The sequence below is a fragment of the Tupaia chinensis genome, unplaced genomic scaffold (genome assembly GCF_000334495.1).
Source record: "Tupaia chinensis unplaced genomic scaffold, TupChi_1.0 Scaffold000222_1, whole genome shotgun sequence".
In the NCBI taxonomy this organism is placed as follows: Eukaryota; Metazoa; Chordata; class Mammalia; order Scandentia; family Tupaiidae; genus Tupaia; species Tupaia belangeri.
Window position 1 is genome coordinate 2094481 of NW_006159697.1, and position 7014 is coordinate 2101494.

General features: G+C 44.3%; 1 pseudogene; it reads left to right on the forward strand.

Moving 5' to 3' along the window:
* The first annotated feature begins 4020 nt into the window (after nucleotides 1-4020).
* Nucleotides 4021-4138, forward strand: LOC114007720 (uncharacterized; annotated as a pseudogene).
* The last annotated feature ends 2876 nt before the right edge of the window (nucleotides 4139-7014 follow it).

Consider the following 7014-nt stretch of genomic DNA (forward strand, 5'->3'; position numbering starts at 1 on the left):
TTCTTTTGGAGAGGTTTTTGCTATAGGGCACGTGTGTTCGCCAGACAGAGAGAGACAAAGAGACAGAAAGCGAGAAATCACCCCCCCAGGGGGGATGGCCATGCCGCAATCCCTTCTCCTCCATGCTCCTCTCGGGATCTTGGGCATGCACGCACAAGCCACCGGGTCTGGGACTCGAACCGTGGTCGACTACATGGGAGTCCAACGACATAGCCATTATGCCAACTGCTGGTCCCCACAGGATATTTTCACTATGGAGAAGTTCAGAAAAATAATAGACTAGGCACCCAGCTATACCATGTCCACTGAGACTGAACAGATACTGCTCTTTTTCCAAATTGGCTTTAGGTTCCTCAGTCTTAAACTCTTTTCTTTATTACGTGTACTCACAATACATCTTTACAACAAAGTGTTCTTCCTTGGAATTGTTCTTCTTTCAGCATTTTGAATATGTCTTCGCATTCTCAGCCTGCTTGCACCATCTCAGTTGAGGTCTGATATTAGCCTGATAGAATAATGTAAGTAATGGACGTTTCTCTCTTGGTATTTTTAGAATATTGTCTTGGACTTTGATTTTGCCCAGTCTGGCTATGGTGTGCTTGATGAGGATCTTCTTACGTGAATTCTACCTGGTGTTTTCTGTATTTCTGTTTCTGTCTGTTTGTTTTCTCTCTTGGTCTTTGATTTTGCCCAGTCTGGCTATGGTGTGCTTGGTGAGGATCTTCTTATTTGAATTCTACTTGATTTTTTTTTTTTTTTTGGTATTTCCTGAATCTGGATGTCTGAATTCTTTAGATTTGGAAAGTTTTCAGCCAGTACATCATGAAATAGATTTTCTATGATTTTATCAAGGTCTAGGTTTCTCATTTTTGAAGGAGTAAATTATTACGGTGTTAATAAAATAACCATCCTGACCTTCTTACTCTCAGCCCCACATCCTCCTCTTCAGAAGATACTCTGCCCTAATGTCTATACGGATCCCATGTATTCTTGTGTTACCAACCTGCGTACATATCGATAAGCAATATATACAATTTGTGTTTTAAGATTTACATAGACAAAATCATGTTCTACTTGTCATTTGGCAACTTGTTTTTTGACTTGACATCATGTCTTTCGAGTTTATCCATATTTGTACTAGCGAGTCCATGTGATAAATATTCGTTTTCCATAAATCTCACTGTACTCACTCCACAGCCCATTCTAGCTCAGCTTCTGTGCCTCGACTTCATGGCGACGGTTCTTGCCAATGTCCAGAGTGAACCCCGGGCTGCCTTGTCCACTCCTCTTTGTTCCGACTGACGCAGTTTCTTCCAGTCCTGGAAGTACTGGCTCCTTGCTTCTTAGATGCTGTCATAGTGCCCTCTCTCGGTTTCTTCTGTGCTATCGGTCACTCATCACTCTTATCTTCCTTTATTATCTCTTCCTCTACTCAACCCTTAAGAGTTAAAATCTTCCCAAGTTTCTTTCTACATGTTAGATGAGTTAATTCAATACCTTGCTTTTTGCTTTCTTCTTTTCTTTCTTTTTTTCTTAATATATATTAGTGAGAACATTCTGACACTTGCAAGAGAGAACCAGGAAGACAGAGAGAGGAGAAAGAGAAAGCGTCCCATTCTGGTGTGGTCATAGTATAATCCCGTCTCCCTTTCTCCATCCTCAGAAGTGTGCTTTTCCATTTTTCTGCTCTCTCTCTCTCTCTCTTTCTGCAGCAAAGCATACAAGCCCTCTGAAAAGTTAAAAAATAAATCAGGGGGATAGCAGGTGGCATAGTAGTTATGATGCTGGAATCCCACATGGCCGACCATGGTTCAAGTCCCAGACCCAGTGGCTTGAAAATCACACCAGGCGCATGTGCATGTGTGCCCAAAAGTCTCAAGAGGAGAATGAGGGAGAAGAAATTGCTACATGACCACCCCTCAGGGAGGTGATTTTTCACTTTCTCTCTATCGCTCTCTGCATCTCTGGTGAGCAAAAATCTCTAAAAAAAAATTAATCAGTCCAGGAGAAATGAATAAATATAAATAGCATAAAATAAATAAAAATAAATGAAACTATGAATTACAGTGTAATTCATTCATTCAATAAATATTTCTGCACCTATTCTATACTAGCCTTGCAATATAACAGCTCCATTTGTTCTCAGGATAGACTGTCGTATTGAAAGAGACAACAAATAAAAAGTATATGCAATATGTCAGAGTATTAATTTCTATGATGAATAAGTCACCTAAGAGGTTCGTGTCTGGTGAGGATAGGGAGAGACAATGACATTTGCATGGTCAGAGAGAAAAAAAGCAGGGGAGAGTCAGGGTGGAGTTGCATGATGGGCGTGCCCACTTTCTCTCTGTACCTTTCCATAATGCTGGACACCTGCAGCATGTATTGATTCAAAGTTCTACTAAAAGAGTGCGGTCAAGAAATGAGCTGTTGGCATCACAGCTGCACAATATTCAACAAAATGCTTTTCAGTAATATTAGAGGCCAAGTTTGCCAATTTATTTTATTATTTATTTTTTTGTACAGGTGTTTGCTATAGGGAGCGTGCACTCGCCAGAAAGACAGAGAGAGACAGAGAGACAGAAAGCAAAAAAATCACCCCCTGGGGGGGATGGCTACGCCACCATCCCTTCTCCTCTCCTCTCCTCTCGGGATCTTGGGCATGCACGCACATGCGCCCGGTGTGAGTTTAAGCCACTGGTTCTGGGACTCGAACCGTGGTTGACTACATGGGAGTCCAGCAACATAACCATTACGCCAACTGCTGGTCCCCAAGTTTGCCAGTTTACTAATCTGCTTCTGGACTCACATATCCGGGACTGCCCGTGACTCCGTGTGTCAGCCAATGAATACCTCTCCTGGCTATGTCTTCCCATCCCTGACCATGGACATGGTCAAGGGTTAGTAATGCGGAACAGACCAGGTATGTCTGCTTTCCTCTTGAGCCCATAATGGCCCCTTCCCTACCTGCCACACTCACACCCATTCTCATCCCTACCCTTTGGAACCATTAGTAGAAAGCCGTCATCGACCAAATGGGAAATCACTATTCTAGAGCAAGAGATCAAAATGTCAGTTCTGCTTATTTCCTAAAACAGCAATGGTACAACAAAAAGATTGATCCAAAGCAACTGCCAATAGGAGGTCAGGTTTTCTCCTCCTCCTTCTTCCCCCATTTCATTCCTTTTCTGTTCTCTTATGCTGGAAGAAAGGAAACATAATCTCTGCCTGAGAGGAGACAGAGAAACTGGAGAGGAGGAGAGCACGGGGTGCCCGTGCATCCTGACTGTCTCAGACCATGGTATGGGAACAGGTGAAAAGAACCCCCCGGAGGAAATCCAGGGATTCGATGGCAGAAAGAACACGGGCTCAAGCCTGGGAAGAGGAGAATAGGAACTGTGGGTCACCCAGATGTCTGTGGGGCGCTGTGGCGGCGATGAGAAGGAATGGCATGGATAGGAATGGACTGTCTGTCCGCCATGTTTCTAATGGTCTCTGAGAAGTAAGGGGGTACAAAGTGTCTGAATTCCAAGAACAACACAGACTGCCTTGGAGACAGAGCTAGGTGGGACGGGCAGGTACTGACTTAGGTTCAGAGAGGACAGCAAGTCCTACTGCATTTCAGCGTAGATCGGACTAGTGACTTGCAGTAAAAGGCAGCTCATTCAGAGGGATGAGCCAGTGGCCAAAAGCGATAGCTCATACCCATGCGTTCACTCTACCGACAGCCTAGGATTTCATCCTCTGTTTCAGGGAAGAAGAAAGAGGTGACATGGCAGACAGGGAGGGGGGAATGATTTCATTACCCCGAAATGAGTGATTCCTTTGCTAGGGCCTAATTGCCCGTCATCTGGCACAAAGATGTCTTGAAATTTAATTTAATTAGAACAACAGAGACAGGAAAAAGTTTTTAACATGTAATTGAGGTTGTTGTTTTTTTCTTTAATTTAAAATGCCAGACCCACAGCAGGTTTTGAAGGCCTTGGTACTAAAAGTAATAGGACTAGCACCCCCATGAAGATGTAAAAACCTAGAGGAGCACTATGGGGCGTCCAGCTGCGTGGGAACAACCTGGAGAGACTGTGACAGCCCAGGTCAGCACGACACCTGCAGCTGCCACTTGCCTTTTCCTATAAAGTTTGTGGGAAGAAAAAGGAAAAGAAAAACGCAAGAATTCTAGTCCTGGGTGTGGCTTAAAAAAAGAAAAAGCTATCAGTATACTGAGCAGGCAAAGCGTTTCCTTAATTGCTTGCTTCAAGAGGGACCAATCGCCAAACAGGACTTCCAGGAAGGGGAGGACCTCTGTAACCAGCTGTATGGCCCCGTCCGTCCTCGGGCTGACTTCATGAAGCTTCATGTCCTTCATGGGCGGTTCTGATAGCTACAGGGAGTGCGGTCATGACAGCTAAGAGGGCAGCAGTGGTGACAGGGGCTGTAATGAGACCAGGAGAGGGGCTCTCCTCCCACTCACTCAGGATCTATACGAACCCTTCAACCACACACCCTACACAGTCATTTAAGGTCAGACGCTGGGACCATCGGGCGTTTCTTTGACTTTGGGAAACAGAAGAAGATCCACGCTTGCTAAGTCCAACTGTCTTGTTTGTAGATGAAAAGCAGTTTTAATGACTTACCCCAAATAAGGGGTATTTCAAAGCAGAGCACTGTATGGGAGACCCTAAGCTGGAGATCCAGCTACCTTTGACTTTCCAAGTATTATATCTGCTGTATCTTTTTTTTTTGGAGAGGTTTTTGTTATAGTGTGTGTGCGCTCGCCAGACAGACAGAGAGAGACAGAGAGATAGAAAGCAAGAAATCACCCCCTCAGGGAGGATGGCCACACCGCAATCCCTTCTCCTCTGTTCTCCTCCCGGGATCTTGGGCACGCACGCACACGTGCCCAGTGTGAGTTTAAAGCCACCGGGTCCGGGACTCGACTACATGGGAGTCCAGCAACATAGCCATTACACTAATTGCTGGTCCCTCTGCTGTATCTTGAAGCAGAATTAGAATTAAGACAATCCTGGAGCAGCTTCTAATGTTCAGTTAAAATGCATGAATGCGGGGGTCCGAGGGTGGGACAGAACTAACCCATGATGCTCTGTGAGGCAATCCTACATGGGAAGGTTCCTAGTTCAAGTCCAGAGACCTTCCTGAGAAGACTAGGCACATTCATCCATGATCCCCAGCTGGCTGGAGGGCTGGGGGTGAACCATAGCGTCAGGACCCTGGCAGGCTGCTGTCTAGTTATTTCCCTCTTTCTTTTTGTGTCTCTCACTCACGAGGGGAACAAATTACTCCATCCAGAAGATGTTGGTTCGAGTCCCAGAGCTGGAGGCTTGAAACACACAACCAGGTGCATGTGCATACACACATAAAATCCCAAAGAAGAATGGAGGAGAAGGGATTATGGAGTGCTTTCTCACTTTCTCTGACTCTCTGTATGTGCCCTATAAAAAAATCTCTCTTTAAAAAAATATTCTTGGGAACCAGCAGTTAGCATAATGGCTGTTGCTGAACTCCCACGTAGTCGACCGCGGTTCACGTCCCAGACCCGGTGGCTTAAAACTCACGCCGGGTGCATGTGCATGCGTGCCCAAGATCCTGAGAGGAGAATGGAGGAGAAGGGATTGCGGTGTGATCATCCCCCCTGGGGGGTGATTTCTCGCTTTCTGTCTCTCTGTCTCTCTCTGTCTGTCTGGCGAGCGCACGTGCCCTATAGCGAAAATCTCTCCAAAAAAAAAAAATTCTTAAAAATAATAAAATTTTTAAAATCTGTGAATGCAGAAATATTTTTAAAAAGTTGTTCTGACTTCGCCCCCCAAAATGCTGATGTTGATTCAAATGCTGCCCATCTCTATATTCTTTAAATTATATCCTTTTACTGTTTCCAAAGCATAAGCCACCTAGATATGAATTTTTTAAAGAATCATTTAATTTCATCTATTTTGAGTTTGACCAGAGAGAGAGTGAAAGTGAGAAAACAACCTGTAAGATCCAGGACCCGAACAGTGGTCAGCCATGTGGGAATCCACCACCTTAAGCACCATGCCACCTGCCAGCCCCCTAGATATAAATTTGATTCAAATAGAAAGAATATATTGGGCCAGCAGGTGGTGTGGTGGTTAAGGCGCTGGATCCCACATGGCTGGCACTGCAGTTTGAGTCCCAGAAACACTGGCTTGAAAACCACACCAGGTTCATGTACCTGCATGCACAAAATCCTGAGAGGACAATGGAGGAGAAGGGATTAGGGTGTAGCCATCCCCCTTGGGGAATGATGTTTTGCTATCCTGCTGTCTCTGTCTCTCTCTCTAGTGAGCACCTGAGCCCTATGGCAAAAATATAAAATAAAATAAAAGAGAAGTAAAAGAAAAAAATATACCTATATAGATATGTGTGTATACATGTGTGTGTGTATGTGTATCTACACACACACACACACACACACACACACATACATAGACCATAAGCATCAGAATCATAACATTGCAACATCCCTGAGCTGAGTGCTAAACAAAAAATTAAAGGTCTGCTCTAAGTTTCGCATACTTTGCTAGCTTTTAAAGATAAGTATCGGGACCAGTAGATGGTGTAATGGTTAGGTTGCTGATCTCTCCCATAGTCTACTGCAGTTTGAGTCCTGAATCTAGAGGCCTAAAACACTCTGCATATGTGTGTTTGCATGCCCAAAATCCTGAGAGAAGAATGGAGGAGAAGGAATGGTGGCATGGCCATCCCCCCTGGGGGGTGATTTCTTGCTTTCTGTATCTCGCTCTCTCTAGCAAGTGTGTGCATGCTATAGCAAAAATCTCTCTTAAAAAAAAAATAGGAAAATCTATTTGTTTTCTTGATTAAGTCAAAGAAAAAATCTTAAATGGACAAATTCTCTTGAATTTCAAATAGCATGAAGCATTTCTTACACATCTCTGCTACCGAGTTTTCTTAGTCCCTGACAAGTCCTGGCAAAAAACCTAAACAAACAAGCAGGAGTTCCAAAGTAAGGAGCCACAC